This window comes from Ranitomeya imitator, chromosome 4 (assembly GCF_032444005.1).
Source record: "Ranitomeya imitator isolate aRanImi1 chromosome 4, aRanImi1.pri, whole genome shotgun sequence".
Taxonomy (NCBI): domain Eukaryota; kingdom Metazoa; phylum Chordata; class Amphibia; order Anura; family Dendrobatidae; genus Ranitomeya; species Ranitomeya imitator.
In genome coordinates this window covers 697,467,641-697,484,734 of record NC_091285.1, presented here as the reverse complement: position 1 = coordinate 697,484,734, position 17,094 = coordinate 697,467,641, and the positions used below count along the sequence as shown (strand labels likewise).

Below are 17,094 nucleotides of genomic sequence, written 5' to 3'. Positions count from 1 at the left end.
GGTCAATTATTTAATTTATCCGTGCCCGAACACGCCGCTATGCGCAGTTATGTGAAGGAATCCCTAGAGAAGGGACATATTCGCCCATCGTCATCACCACTGGGAGCAGGGTTCTTCTTTGTAGCCAAGAAGGATGGTTCGCTGAGACCGTGTATTGATTACCGCCTTCTTAATAAGATCACTGTTAAATTTCAGTATCCCTTGCCATTGTTATCTGACTTGTTTGCTCGGATTAAGGGGGCTAGTTGGTTCACTAAGATAGATCTTCGTGGTGCGTATAATCTGGTGAGAATCAGGCAAGGAGATGAATGGAAAACTGCATTCAATACGCCCGAGGGTCATTTTGAGTATCTAGTGATGCCGTTCGGACTTGCCAATGCTCCATCAGTGTTTCAATCCTTTATGCATGACATCTTCCGTGAGTACCTGGATAAATTCCTGATTGTTTACTTGGATGACATTTTGATCTTCTCAGATGATTGGGAGTCTCATGTGAAGCAGGTCAGAATGGTTTTTCAGGTCCTGCGTGCTAACTCTTTGTTTGTGAAGGGATCAAAGTGTCTCTTCGGTGTGCAGAAAGTTTCATTTTTGGGGTTCATCTTTACCCCTTCTACTATCGAGATGGATCCAGTTAAGGTCCAAGCCATCCAGGATTGGATTCAGCCGACATCTCTGAAAAGTCTGCAAAAGTTCCTGGGCTTTGCTAATTTTTATCGTTGCTTCATCTGTAATTTTTCTAGCATTGCCAAACCATTGACCAATTTGACCAAGAAGGGTGCTGATTTGGTTAATTGGTCTTCTGCTGCTGTGGAAGCTTTTCAGGAGTTGAAGCGTCGTTTTTGTTCTGCCCCTGTGTTGTGTCAGCCAGATGTTTCTCTTCCGTTCCAGGTCGAGGTTGATGCTTCTGAGATTGGAGCAGGGGCGGTTTTGTCACAGAGAGGTTCTGATTGCTCAGTGATGAAACCATGTGCTTTCTTTTCCAGGAAGTTTTCGCCCGCTGAGCGTAATTATGATGTGGGCAACCGAGAGTTGCTGGCCATGAAGTGGGCATTCGAGGAGTGGCGTCATTGGCTTGAAGGAGCTAAGCATCGCGTGGTGGTATTGACTGATCATAAGAACTTGACTTATCTCGAGTCTGCCAAGCGCTTGAATCCTAGACAGGCCCGTTGGTCGTTATTTTTTGCCCGCTTCGACTTTGTGATTTCGTACCTTCCGGGCTCTAAAAATGTGAAGGCGGATGCTCTGTCTAGGAGTTTTGTGCCCGACTCTCCGGGTTTGTCTGAGCCAGCGGGTATCCTCAGGGAAGGAGTCATTGTGTCTGCCATCTCCCCTGATTTGCGGCGGGTGCTGCAAAAATTTCAGGCGAATAAACCTGATCGTTGTCCAGCGGAGAAACTGTTCGTCCCTGATAGGTGGACTAATAAACTTATCTCTGAACTTCATTGTTCGGTGTTGGCTGGTCATCCTGGAATCTTTGGTACCAGAGAGTTAGTGGCTAGATCCTTCTGGTGGCCATCTCTGTCACGGGATGTACATACTTTTGTGCAGTCCTGTGGGATTTGTGCTAGGGCTAAGCCCTCCTGTTCTCGTGCCAGTTGGTTGCTTTTGCCCTTGCCGGTCCCAAAGAGGCCTTGGACACATATTTCGATGGATTTCATTTCTGACCTTCCCGTTTCTCAAAAGATGTCAGTCATTTGGGTGGTCTGTGATCGCTTTTCTAAAATGGTCCATCTGGTGCCCTTGGCTAAATTGCCTTCCTCCTCTGATTTGGTACCTTTGTTCTTTCAGCATGTGGTTCGGTTGCATGGCATTCCTGAGAATATTCTTTCTGACAGAGGTTCCCAGTTTGTTTCAAGGTTCTGGCGAGCCTTTTGTGGTAGGATGGGCATTGACCTATCCTTTTCCTCGGCTTTCCATCCTCAGACTAATGGCCAGACCGAACGAACCAATCAGACCTTGGAAACATATCTGAGATGTTTTGTTTCTGCAGACCAGGATGATTGGGTGTCCTTTTTGCCGTTGGCTGAGTTCGCCCTTAATAATCGGGCCAGCTCGGCTACCTTGGTTTCTCCATTTTTTTGCAATTCTGGGTTCCATCCTCGTTTCTCTTCAGGACAGGTTGAGTCTTCGGACTGTCCTGGTGTGGATTCTGTGGTGGACAGGTTGCAGCAGATCTGGACTCAGGTAGTGGACAATTTGACCTTGTCCCAGGAGAAGGCTCAACTTTTTGCTAATCGCAGACGCCGTGTGGGTCCCCGACTTCGTGTTGGGGATCTGGTTTGGTTATCTTCTCATCATATTCCTATGAAGGTTTCCTCTCCTAAATTTAAACCTCGTTTTATTGGTCTGTATAGGAAATTCTCAATCCTGTGTCTTTTCGTCTGACCCTCCCAGACTCCTTTTCCATACATAATGTATTCCATAGGTCGTTGTTGCGGAGATATGTGGCACCTATGGTTCCATCTGTTGAGCCTCCTGCCCCGGTTTTGGTGGAGGGGGAATTGGAGTATATTGTGGAGAAGATTTTGGATTCTCGTGTTTCTAGACGGAAACTCCAGTATCTGGTTAAATGGAAGGGTTATGCTCAGGAAGATAATTCCTGGGTTTTTGCCTCTGATGTTCATGCTCCCGATCTTGTTCGTGCCTTTCATGCGGCTCACCCTGGTCGGCCTGGGGGATCTGGTGAGGGTTCGGTGACCCCTCCTCAAGGGGGGGTACTGTTGTGAATTCTGTGGCTGAATTCACTCCTGTGGTCACAAGTGGTACTGCAGCTTCTGAGCTTCCTTCCTCAGGTGTTCTGGTGAGCTCATTAGCTGCTTCGTTACTTAACTCCACCTGATGCTGCTATCCTTGCTCCTAGTCAATGTTCCAGTGTTGGATCTGAGCTTCTCCTGATTGTTCCTGTTACCTGCTGCTCTGTATAGCTAAGTGCTTTTTTGCTATTTTGTTGTTTTTTTTTCTGTCCAGCTTGTCTTTTGTTTTGCTGGAAGCTCTGAGACGCAAAGGGTGTACCGCCGTACCGTTAGTCTGGCACGGTGGGTCTTTTTGCCCCCTTTGCGTGGTTTTTGCTTTAGGGTTTTTTGTAGACTGCAAAGTTCGCTTTACTGTCCTCGCTCTGTCTAAGATTATCGGGCCCCACTTTGCTGAATCTATTTCATCCCTACGTTTTGTCTTTTCATCTTACTCACAGTCATTATATGTGGGGGGCTGCCTTTTCCTTTGGGGTATTTCTCTGGGGGCAAGTCAGGCCTATTTTTCTATCTTCAGGCTAGCTAGTTTCTTAGGCTGTGCCGAGTTGCCTAGGTAGTTGTTAGGCGCAATCCACAGCCACTTTTAGTTGTGTTTAGGATAGGATCAGGTGTGTAGTCTGCAGAGTTTCCACGTCTCAGAGCTCGTTCTTTTGTTTTTGGGTATTTGTCAGATCACTGTGTGCGCACTGATCGCTAGGCACACTGTGTCTCTGGATTGCCTTCATAACACCTTTCATTTGCAGACATAACACCCCACATGTACTTATGCTGGCTAACAGATGTAAATCATTCAGCTGCAGCAAGAAAAACTAAATCTCCCAGCACTAAAAAAATACTCGCAGGACCCCCGAGCGTGCTCGAGAAATCTCGAGTAACGAGTATATTCGCTCATCACTAGTTATCAGTCATTATACAGTAGGAGGAGGTGAGCTGTGACCAGGGGCATAATTACAATAGGTGTAGGGGTTGCAATTGCACTTGGGCTGTGGAGCCTAGGGGGACCCCAAAGCCCTTTTGTCCTAGATAAAAAGACTAATGCTATTAAACACTTGCAATAATTGGGGGCACGCTGGAGCTCTTTTGCTTTGAGGTCTTTGATCTTCAATTATGGCAATAGCTGTGACATGGCTGATTGTAAATGCTGGGCCTTATGTTATCTACCATCCATAGAGTTGTTAACGATCTAAGAGAACTCCAGTGGGAAATATTGAAATTTCAAGGTTTCTCATTTGTAAATACCTTATATTTTTACTGTATTAAAAAATATTGCCAAATATATACCATATTTTCCGGCGTATAAGACGACTTTTTAACCCCTGAAAATCATCTCAAAGTCGGGGGTCATTTTATAAGCTGGGTACGGTGTGTGCAGGGAGCGGTCCTGTATGGTTCCCAGGGTCTGGAGGAGGGGAGACTCTCCTTCAGGCCCTGGGATCCATATTCATGTAAAAAAATAAAATATGGGATATACTTACCCTCCGACGGCCCGCAGCTCTCAGAGGTGCAAGCGGCGGCCTCCATTCCTAAGGATGCATTGAGCGATGGACCTTCGATGACGTCACGGTCACTCGATCACGACGTCATCGAATGTCCTTCGCTCAATGCATCCTTAGGAACGGAGGCCACCCCTTGCACCGCTGAGAGCCATGGGCCATCGGAGGGTAAGTATAGCATATATTTTTTATTTTATTCTTTTTTTTTTGCATGAATATGGATCCCAGGGCCTGAAGGAGAGTCTCCTCTGCTCCAGATCCTGGGAACCATCCGCACCGCACATGCCATATAAGATGACTGGGCCTATAAGATGACCCCGGTCTTATACGGCGAGTATATCCCAAACTCCACATTTTATATGGAAAAGTTGGGGGTCGTCTTATAAGTCCAGTCGTCTTATACACCAGAAAATACGGTAAAAAAAAATAATATTTAAACAATAGATTATTATTTAATGACACATTCCCTCTTTAAACATTCATATTTTACCAACTTATTAGTTGGTTTGTTATAAATAAAATCCCTCTGATGATTTTACACCAATGGGAATTTTTAGACCTTGCGGTAATTACAATAATACAATGTTTTGCTGCCAATTAAAGAAATCCCATCGTATTTTTCATTCCTCCCCTGGCACCATCCGAGAGCTAATACTGTGGTCATAAATAGGATTACGGAAGGGAAATGTGACTCTTGGTCTTGTATTACCAGATCTGTCCGTGGAGATGATGACTGTGACGAGAACCCTGCGGTCTTATCCTCTGCTGTGCTCCAGTCCGTAACTCACTGTAAGTACAATGCATAAGATCCGTCCACTATTCCTGGCACAACCAAGTGTTACACATCTGACTTGTGTTACTTTATATGGTGGTAACTCTGGAATGCTTCACAATATCCCAGTGATTATGACGTAGTTTCTACATATATTTCCTTGGCCAGTTCCTTTGACCTCATGATTCTCCTTTGGTCTGACATGCCCTGTGAGCGATGAGGTCTTATATAGACAGGTGTGCGCCTTTCCAAATCAAGTCCTATCAGTTTAATTAAAAATTGCTGGCCTCCAGTGAAGGAGTAGAACCATCTCATGGAGGATCACAAGGAAATAGACAGCATGGGACTTAAATATGAGTTTCTGAGCAAAGGGTCTGAATACTTATGACCATTTGATAATCCAATTTCTTTGTTTTATTAAATTTGCAAAAAATTCTACATTTCTGTTTTTTTCCAGTCAAGATGGGGTGCAGAGTGAAAAAAAAATGTAATACATAGTCATTAGTCACCTTTATTATGTATATTGCTGTCCCTAATTACACAGTGTCCTCTCGTTATGGACAGCTCCGTCTCTGGCGTATAGGATTATATAACGCCCTGTCTTTATTATATACCATCCTGACTTGTTAGATGTATAATGCAATGACAGCAGATGGAGCGTGGGAAAACTTCTTTTCTATTGGAGTAGCTGACGGACTTGTCACCTGGTCACTGACTGCTCCCTCAGCAGTCATTTTAGATCTAATAAGAGAGGGGAATATGTAACAAAAAAGGACTATGTGAACAAAAATAACAAGAATGCACCATGTAAGACACAGCACTTTACATGACAGCAGAGAAAGCTATATAAAAAAGGGAGAGCACCATATATAACTAGAGAAGATGGTACTTAATAAGGGACAGTATCATACATAGTAAAAGAGGAAACTATGTAACTAAGGACGGTGTTGTACATAATAAGTGAGTCCACTATATGCTAAGAGACTGTGTTGGATGTAATAAGTGAAAACACTCTAAAACAAACTGTATTGTACTTAATAAGTAAGTACACTATATACTAAGGGACTGTGCTATACATAATATGTATAGCACAAATAAATAAGATTAAAATAGATAAATCTCCGGGTCCGGATGGCATACACCCACGAGTGCTAAGAGAACTAAGTAATGTAATAGATAAACCATTATTTCTTATTTTTAGGGACTCTATAGCGACAGGGTCTGTTCCGCAGGACTGGCGCATAGCAAATGTGGTGCCAATATTCAAAAAGGGCTCTAAAAGTGAACCTGGAAATTATAGGCCAGTAAGTCTAACCTCTATTGTTGGTAAAATATTTGAAGGGTTTCTGAGGGATGTTATTCTGGATTATCTCAATGAGAATAACTGTTTAACTCCATATCAGCATGGGTTTATGAGAAATCGCTCCTGTCAAACCAATCTAATCAGTTTTTATGAAGAGGTAAGCTATAGGCTGGACCACGGTGAGTCATTGGACGTGGTATATCTCGATTTTTCCAAAGCGTTTGATACCGTGCCGCACAAGAGGTTGGTACACAAAATGAGAATGCTTGGTCTGGGGGAAAATGTGTGTAAATGGGTTAGTAACTGGCTTAGTGATAGAAAGCAGAGGGTGGTTATAAATGGTATAGTCTCTAACTGGGTCGCTGTGACCAGTGGGGTACCGCAGGGGTCAGTATTGGGACCTGTTTTCTTCAACATATTCATTAATGATCTGGTAGAAGGTTTACACAGTAAAATATCGATATTTGCAGATGATACAAAACTATGTAAAGCAGTTAATACAAGAGAAGATAGTATTCTGCTACAGATGGATCTGGATAAGTTGGAAACTTGGGCTGAAAGGTGGCAGATGAGGTTTAACAATGATAAATGTAAGGTTATACACATGGGAAGAGGGAATCAATATCACCATTACACACTGAACGGGAAACCACTGGGTAAATCTGACAGGGAGAAGGACTTGGGGATCCTAGTTAATGATAAACTTACCTGGAGCAGCCAGTGCCAGGCAGCAGCTGCCAAGGCAAACAGGATCATGGGGTGCATTAAAAGAGGTCTGGATACACATGATGAGAGCATTATACTGCCTCTGTACAAATCCCTAGTTAGACCGCACATGGAGTACTGTGTCCAGTTTTGGGCACCGGTGCTCAGGAAGGATATAATGGAACTAGAGAGAGTACAAAGGAGGGCAACAAAATTAATAAAGGGGATGGGAGAACTACAATACCCAGATAGATTAGCGAAATTAGGATTATTTAGTCTAGAAAAAAGACGACTGAGGGGCGATCTAATAACCATGTATAAGTATATAAGGGGACAATACAAATATCTCGCTGAGGATCTGTTTATACCAAGGAAGGTGACGGGCACAAGGGGGCATTCTTTGCGTCTGGAGGAGAGAAGGTTTTTCCACCAACATAGAAGAGGATTCTTTACTGTTAGGGCAGTGAGAATCTGGAATTGCTTGCCTGAGGAGGTGGTGATGGCGAACTCAGTCGAGGGGTTCAAGAGAGGCCTGGATGTCTTCCTGGAGCAGAGCAATATTGTATCATACAATTATTAGGTACTGTAGAAGGACGTAGATCTGGGGATTTATTATGATGGAATATAGGCTGAACTGGATGGACAAATGTCTTTTTTCGGCCTTACTAACTATGTTACTATGTTACTATAATAAGTGAGTACATTATATACTAAGGGACTGTGCTATACATAATAAGTGAGTACATTATATACTAAGGGACTGTGTTGGACATAATAAGTGAGTACACTCTATACTAAGAAACTGTGTTGGATGTAATAAGTGAGTACACTCTATACTAAGAAACTGTGTTGGACGTAATAAGTGAGTACACTATATACTAAGTGACTGTCCTGTACATAATAAGTGAGTACGCTATATACCAAGGGATGGTGCTATACATAATAAGTGAGTACAGTATATACTAAGAGACTGTGCGATACATAATAAGGCTACATTCCTGTATATGTGTGTAGTGTCGGTGTGCTGCCAAATTATACAGACACTTTGAGCATATCCTACTCTGATCCTCAAAATCGGATCAGGACAGAACATTCTCAGACCCTCACGAATCTCATTCTCAGATCCGTGATTTTTATGTACAGTTAGGGCCAGAAATATTTGGACAGTGACACAAGTTTTTTTATTTTAGCTGTTTACAAAAACATGTTCAGAAATACAATTATATATATAATATGGGCTGAAAGTGCACACTCCCAGCTGCAATATGATAGTTTCCACATCCAAATCGGAGAAAGGGTTTAGGAATCATAGCTCTGTAATGCATAGCGTCCTCTTTTTCAAGGGACCAAAAGTAATTGGACAATGGACTCTAAGGGCTGCAATTAACTCTGAAGGTGTCTCCCTCGTTAACCTGTAATCAATGAAGTAGTTAAAAGGACAGGGGTGGATTCCAGGTGTGTGGTTTTGCATTTGGAAGCTGTTGCTGTGAGCAGACAACATGTGGTCAAAGGAACTCTCAATTGAGGTGAAGCAGAACATCCTGAGGCTGAAAAAAAAAGAAAAAAATCCATCAGAGAGATAGCAGACATGCTTGGAGTAGCAAAATCAACAGTTGGGTACATTCTGAGAAAAAAGGAATTGACTGGTGAGCTTGGGAACTCAAAAAGGCCTGGGCGTCCACGGATGACAACAGTGGTGGATGATCGCCGCATACTTAATTTGGTGAAGAAGAACCCGTTCACAACATCAACTGAAGTCCAGAACACTCTCAGTGAAGTAGGTGTATCTGTCTCTAAGTCAACAGTAAAGAGAAGACTCCATGACAGTAAATACAAAGGGTTCACATCTAGATGCAAACCATTCATCAATACCAAAAATAGACAGGCCAGAGTTAAATTTGCAGAAAAACACCTCAAATGCCAGCTCAGTTCTGGAAAAGTATTCTATGGACAGATGAGACAAAGATCAACCTGTACCAGAATGATGGGAAGAAAAAAGTTTGGAGAAGAAAGGAAACGGCACATGATCCAAGGCACACCACATCCTCTGTAAAACATGGTGGAGGCAACGTGATGGCATGGGCATGCATGGCTTTCAATGGCACTGGGTCACTTGTGTTTATTGATGACATAAGAGCAGACAAGAGTAGCCGGATGAATTCTGAAGTGTACCGGGATATACTTTCAGCCCAGATTCAGCCAAATGCTGCAAAGTTGATTGGACGGCGCTTCATAGTACAGATGGACAATTACTCCAAGCATACATCCAAAGCTACCCAGGAGTTCATGAGTGCCAAAAAGTGGAACATTCTGCAATGGCCAAGTCAATCTCCAGATCTAAACTCAATTGAGCATGCATTTCACTTGCTCAAATCCAGACTTAAGACGGAAAGACCCACAAACAAGCAAGACCTGAAGGCTGCGGCTGTAAAGGCCTGGCAAAGCATTAAGAAGGAGGAAACCCAGCGTTTGGTGATGTCCATGGGTTCCAGACTTAAGGCAGTGATTGCCTCCAAAGGATTTGCAACAAAATATTGAAAATAAAAATATTTTGTTTGGGTTATGTTTATTTGTCCAATTACTTTTGACCTCCTAAAATGTGGAGTGTTTGTAAAGAAATGTGTACAATTCCTACATTTTCTATCAGATATTTTTGTTCAACCCTTCAAATTAAACGTTACAATCTGCACTTGAATTCTGTTGTAGAGGTTTCATTTCAAATCCAATGTGGTGGCATGCAGAGCCCAACTCGCGAAAATTGTGTCACTGTCCAAATATTTCTGGCCCTAACTGTAGGTGTGAATGGACTTATAAAACTCTATGAGTCCATGTGCCATCAATAAAAAAACCTGGAAGCTCACGGACATTTCACACATATGTGAGAATGTAGAATAAGGGATGTTATAGATAACATTATCACTCCCCGTCACACAGCGCAGATACAGAATAATATCTACATCCAGGCACCGCTGACGTCTCGTCTGATTAGAGACGCTCTCTCCTGTTTTTTCTCCATCTGTTCAGACCTTGATGTCGACATCTCCCAGCCACGACTCGTCTTGTTACACTGATCATTACAGAGCTGAAAATAACAAGGTCACATACACTGTTCTTAAAATCTGCATAATGTCATTTCTTGCAGCATATTTCACCTGTACTAATGGGGAAAAATACGTAACAAAAGCAAGGCAAAAATTTGGAAAAAAAATAAATGTATTTTATGCAACTTTCTTCCCGCCAACACATTAGGATATGCAGCAGAATATTCTCCTGTAAATCCTGCAGGTGTGCACATAGCATTAGTCACTGTCCTGTGTCGCCATCATTCATTATAAGTACTTGATAGCATCATAATAATTTTGGGGGTGGGAGAAGACACTATCAGGTACAGAGCATCCGCCACCTCCCAATTTATTACAAGTCTCTGAGAACGTCTTCTCCCACCTTTCAATTCATAATAAAGGGTATGATGCACCTTACCGCCTCCACTCCCTTTCCCCAATAAATATTAAGTCCCCAATAGCATCAGAATGAATTGTGAGATACGGGAAGATGCTAACAGGGGCTTAGCAGCCTCCTCCACCCAATTCATTTTACATCTATATCTAATGCCCCTCTCAGATCCCCCTGTTCATAAGTCCATTATAATTCGCTCTTACTCCCTTTCCAACCCACCATATCCCTCATTGTCTCTCCCGCATCCCATCACTGTCCTCTCCCCCACCTCCACCATTGCCCTCGACATCATCTTCATCATTGCCTTCTCCATCACCTCCATCATTGCCCTCTCCAAAAGCCCAATCATTGCCCTCTCCATCATTACCCTCTCCAACTCCTCTATAATTGTTCTCCCCCTCCACCACCATCAATCTCCTCTCTGCCACCTCCATCATTGCCTTCTCCCTTGCCACCCCCATGATTTCCCTTTGTACACCTCCATCATTGCCTTTTCCCCCACCACCCCCATTATTGTCTTTCCACCTCCTCTATCACTGCTTTCTCCCCATCCGATTATTGCTTTCTCTTTCACCACACCATCATTGTCCATTACACCACCTCCATTATTGCCACCTCCCCCACTACCCTAATCATTACCCTTTCCACTACCTATATCATTGTCTTTTCTACCACATCATCATTGCCTTCTCCTCCACTACCCCCATCATTGCCCTCTCCATCACCCATCATTGCCCTCTCCATCATCTACACACACACACAAACACACACAGCACTACTCCCCTCTCCACTGATTCCCCGCAGCCGTAGCATCGTCATTGTGGGCAGATTTCTGTCTGACACAGAAGCGCATTGATTGATGACATCATCCAGCCATGCTGCTATGTCAAACAGGAAGCGCAGGGCAGGAAGCAGGATGGATCACTGCTACAGAGCTTGCTACCTGCCCACCACACAAAAGGGCAATCTGGCTGGGTGCCCTCTGGAGCCTCAGGGCCAGAGAAACAAGCCATATTGCACTCAGTGTTAGCCGCCCTGCTGTGGCCCGCCTCCACTTCCAGTCCCCAGTGCAGCCGGGCACATAGTAGGGCTCGGGAGGGAAGAAGTGCTATTTTGTTTTTGAAGTATGAGTTTGGCTGGACTAGATTGTGGACACCAGGTAGCTAAATAGCAGAAACCTCCCAAAAGTGACTTCCTTTTACTAATTTGTCTAGGGGAATGTTGACCATTTTGTACCCATAGGCGATTTAGAGATCTTTAATTCAAATTTTAAAATAAAAAATTATGTTTTTTTAGTGAAATATTATTTAAATATATTATATTTAAGGCATAACAAGGAAAAATGGACCCCATCATTTGCTAAGGAATTTATCTTAATTGTAGTAATACCTAATATTTGGGCACATGCCAAAGCTTGGGAAGGAGAGAACACAATTCCATTTTTTTAGCACAAATTTGGCTGGAAAAAATTATAGACGCCATGTCGCATTTGCAGAGCCCTGAGGTTTCAGAACATCAGATCCCCCGAGGTTCTAGAAGCTGTATAGTATTTTGATGTAATGTATTTTTGTCTGTTTGTTAATAAATATATAATGACTTGGTGTAATTTGTCAAGTGTTGCTATTCATCTGAGGTTACATGTACCAAATTTTAAGACCTTCTAAGGACAGATTTTTTCACTATACATTTTATTATGTATGTTATAATGTAATATAACTGAATAAAAAGTCCATCAATCAATGCTGTAAAATTTCACATGAGGATGGTACATAGTTACTTGATTGCTTAGTTAGATATCTTGAAAAAATCCTAGGTCCATGAAGTTCAACCTTTCTCCACCAATTGTTCATTTTGTCACTGAATTAACAATAACCCAAAATGTTATGTGAACTGAGAAAATCATCCAGCTCTTGTATAATATCTCACTGAAACTGAAGAAAAAGAACACTGTACATGTTCAAAACGCGTCCAGTTACTCAAGACATCTCTTCCTCCGGTATGCACCGGCTTGTCAAGCAGCTTATTTTTAATTTGGCCAAATAAAGACTTTAGATTTTATTTCCTGAGCTGGATAGATTTGTTTTCGTGTATACGTTTTCTACAGGAATCTAGTAGTATTTCCTTAAACATGTCCCATTTTTGGTCAATATCTCCAGTTACCATGACTAGATCTCAGTCTACACAAGTAAGATCCTCACTTCATTTAATGAAATCCGCTTTCCTAAAGTTCTAAGTTTTGGTACTTCCTCTTTGAAATGTTTGATTGAAAATTACATTGAGACTTACCATATTATGGACACTACTTCCCAAATGCTCCCTGATCTTTAGATATGAAATTGCATCTGGTCTATTTGACAGGACCAGATCCAGTAGATTACCTCCCCTGATTGGTTCATCTACCAGCTGAGAGAGGTAATTGTCCTGAACTCTGGAATAGGACTTGCAGCTTTTAACACAACCAGAAGATTCTATGTCCCATTGAATGTCTGGATAGTTAAAATGCCCCATAATAAGGACCCTACTCTTATTTGCTGCCTTTTTAATTTGTTGCAGCATTTCCTCCTCTACCTGTTCAGCTATATTCGGAGGCTGTTAGCAAACTCCAATCATCATCTTTCCATTATTGCCATCAATGTACATTTAACCATACTGACTCTACATTGTCACAGCTCCCCCCAATGTTGTCTTTGAGCACATGTCTGAAATTGAATTTAAGTTAAGTTGAATTTAACAAAAATACACACTCCACCATTTTTGTCTTTCTTTTCCTTTCTAAGTGTAGTATAACCCTCTTTTGTCACCCAGTCATGGCTTTTGTCCAACTAGGTTTCCGTAATGGCTGATATTAGAGTCTCTAATTAATTCTTTGTGTTTTCAGGACTTCTTGCATTTACCAGAAGACATTTAATGCTATCATCAAATTTATTACTCCTTCTCACCTCCCTACTTTCCTTGAAAACTCAGCCTCACTAAATTGTCATTGACCCCCACTGTCTCACTATTTTTGTCTACTCTATTTATCCACATATGATAAAGAGAAAGCCAGCTCACCTTCTGCATGAAGCCCAGCTTCCACGGAACCAGGTAGAAACACACCAGATATTACCATAAAGGGGGGAAAATGGGGGGTGCATCTTATAGTCGTAATGCATGTTTACCGGTAGTGGTGTGGCGGCAGCAGAGGTGCGGCGGAGGCAGAGGTGCGGGGATGAGGAGGCGGGATGGAGTGAGCGGGGTCCCTTCCACAGGTGAGCTGATGCAGCAGCCCAGTAAGCAGCAGAGCCGGGTTAATTACCGGTTTATCGGTGGCGGCGGCCATCTTCCTGAGGCTGTGCATGCGCAGATGGAGTGCTCTGCTTCCCGGGGCTTCAGGAAAATGGCAGTGGGAGGCCATGCGTGCACAGATGGAGATCGCGGCGGACATTTTCCTGAAGCCAAGTTCGCAGAATTAGATCTCGGCTTCAGGAAAATGGCCACCGCGATCTCCATCTGCGCAAGCATGGCCTCCCGCGGCCATTTTCCTGAAGCCCCGGGAAGCAGAGCATTCCATCTGCGCATGCGCAGCCTCAGGAAGATGGCCGCCACCACCGATAAACCGGTAATTAACCCGGCTCTGCTGCTTACCGAGCTGCTGCATCATGTCACCTGTGGAAGGGAGCCTGCTCACGCCATACTGCTCATTATCCCTGCACCTCTGCCGTCGCCACACCACTGCTGCAACCCCCCCATGGACACAAGGCCCTGGCGTCTGCCACCTAAGCAGGAAGGGACCCTGCTCAGGTGTACACCGTACCGCATCACACCATCTCTGCTGACACGATGCCTCCTGTGACCCTGCTCTGCCACCGCCAGCCCTCAGGTAAGATACTGTAAATTCAGACAATAAGATGGATCCCCATCTTATAAAAATCTTTTTTTCTGCAATTTTCACCTCAAATTTGGGGTGCGTCTTATGGTCCGGTGCGTCTTATAGTCCAAAAAATACGGTATACTCAAGGAAAAAAAGAAGTTGTTCCAGCCTCTGGTAAAATAGTTATTTATTTATTTTAGGTCCATCAAAAATTTACAAAAATTACAATGGTTGCATAGACAGGGCAAAAGAGCAAGACGCATTTCAAACGCTCATTTATGTTCTTTATCACAGCTTCTTTTAAAACATTAGAAAGTTATAATTGTGCCATCATTTGCGCTTTTAATCAAAAATTCAGCTTTTACTGATATGCAAATTAGGTTTGCAAGTGCCCTGGTGCTCGTATCCATGCACTGGCAGTATATAAATCCACTTCACTTCTCCCTGCCATCATCATCTCCCTCTTTTTGATTGACTGTGAAGTGCAGTGGTGAAATTACACCACTGAGCTACTGTTAGTGTCGGGCAGTTGAGAGGACAGAGACAATTTCTTTTATTTACAATGGAATGAAAAAGTGTTTGCCCCCTTTCTGATTTCATATTCTTTTGCATGTTTGTCACATTTGTCACCAAGCAAATTAAAATATTAGACAGAGATAACACAAGTAGTCACAAAATGCAGGTGATAAATGAAGGTATTTATTATTAAGGGAAAAAGAAATCCAAACCTACAAGGCCCTGTGTGAAAAATTATTTCCCCTAAACCTAATAACTGGTTGGGCCACCATTTGCAGCAATAACTTCAATCAAGTGTTTGCTTGAACTGGCAATGAGTCTTTCAAAATGCAAGTGTGAAGTGCCTCTTTAAAGTCTTCTCACAGCTTCTTAATCAGATTAAGGTCTGGATTTTGACTAAGCCACTCCAAAGTCTGAATGTTGTTTTTTTAAAGCCATTCCGAGTTTGACTTGCTTGCGTGTTATGGATCATTGTCCTGCTGCATAACTGTATTTCCAGTACACTATATTGGTAAAATAAATGCAGCCATTCAAAAGTTATTTTTTAAGAAAGTTGATGACTTAATTCATGAATTCAGATGATATCACTTTTATTTCACCAAATTTTGTAAGTAATGAAATCCTACACCAGTCTTGCAATTGCCAAAGAATCGTACCTCTACAGCTACTGTATGTATGGATAACTTTCTCCAGTGTTACTCCATTTGCTAGACAGTTTTCAGAGTATAAAACAGATTTAGAACTAGAAAGCTCTAAAACTGAGATGTTGCAAATCGATTCTCATATCCCATTCCATTGGCCAAGACAGTGGGCTGCGGCCGATTAACAGGAGTGGGAGTACCTAGCCTTTCCTCCTGGCATCCAGTGCTCTTCTTTTGATTAGCCATCCTTTCACTTGTGCATCATACCACAAAAAATGATAGGCCAGCTAATCAAAAGAAGAGCCACAGATGTCGATAGGTAAGAGAGAGTTCTCAGTGCTGCCGTTCAATGACCGCAGACCTCTGCCATGGTGGATGGAATGGGAAGGACCAATACATTTGCACCAACTCATGTTAAAAGCAATAGAATACAAAGAGGGTATGCTTAGTTTTTATCATTATTTTATATATGTAATTAATGTTATCTCCAGTTACTCACATAATTTATTTTCTTTCAGGGAACCAACCACTATCTATTATTTATTTTTATCAAAATGTGTGACATCAACCAGACTGAAGTCACAGAGTTCCTGCTCCTTGGATTTACAGGTCTATATAAATACAAATTTCTGCTCTTCATCCTTTTCCTCTTCTGTTACCTGATAATACTGGCTGGAAACCTCCTCATTATAGTGTTGGTGTCCACCAATCACAACCTCAAAATCCCAATGTTCTTTTTCCTCAAGCATCTAGCTGTAGCCGACATCCTCATTACTACAACCATTATGCCCATGATGTTAAATATTATACTACTGGATATGAAGGAGGTGCCAGTGAGGTCCTGCATCGTACAGCTCTACCTGTTCTTCATTTTTGGCTTCATCCAGTGTTATCTAATTGCTTTAATGTCTTATGATCGGTACTTGGCCATTTGCAGCCCAATGCACTACCATTCTATAATGCAACCTCATGTTTGCTTCAAGATGGTTCTTTGCTCCTGGTTCTTGTTGTTTCTCTTATCCTTGGAGGTTATATTGTTTTGGCAGCTGGAGTTTTGTGGTCAGAATGTCATTGACCATTTCTTCTGTGATTCTGTGCCTCTTATTGAATTGGCTACGTCAGAAACTCGCCTAGTGGTTTCGGTCGATTTTTTTGTTTCTATCATTTTGGGTGTCACACCTTTTGCTTTAATTATTTTAAGCTACATGAGGATATTCTTTACCATAATAACACTTCCATCCACCATTGGACGGGGAAAAGCCTTCTCTACCTGCAGCTCCCATCTCACCACTGTATGTATCTATTATGGAACCCTCGTCATGGTCTACATGACGCCATCAGATGACAGCTCCCTGAGCACTAACAAGTTTATATCTCTCCTGTACATAATGGTGGCTCCAATGATGAATCCCATCATATACAGTCTGAAGAACCATGAGATCAGGAGAACCCTTAAACAGATGCTTAGAAAATTGAACGGCAATAATTAAATATTAAAATCCAAACTATTGCTTGTTATATGCATTTTATTAAAAATAATGTATTAAAATAAGTCCTTGGGTGCACCCTGCTGTTGCCTTTGGATATTGTTATTTTATATCGGCCTCA

The 17,094-nt window shown here is 42.4% G+C and overlaps 1 long non-coding RNA gene across 1 annotated transcript; it reads left to right on the top strand.

The window, feature by feature from the left end:
* The first annotated feature begins 4,953 nt into the window (after positions 1 to 4,953).
* Positions 4,954 to 16,685, top strand: LOC138674377 (uncharacterized). The gene is made up of 3 exons (XR_011320607.1): positions 4,954 to 5,032; positions 13,358 to 13,563; positions 16,005 to 16,685. It is a non-coding gene; the product is annotated as an uncharacterized lncRNA (long non-coding RNA).
* Positions 16,686 to 17,094: the final 409 nt, after the last annotated feature.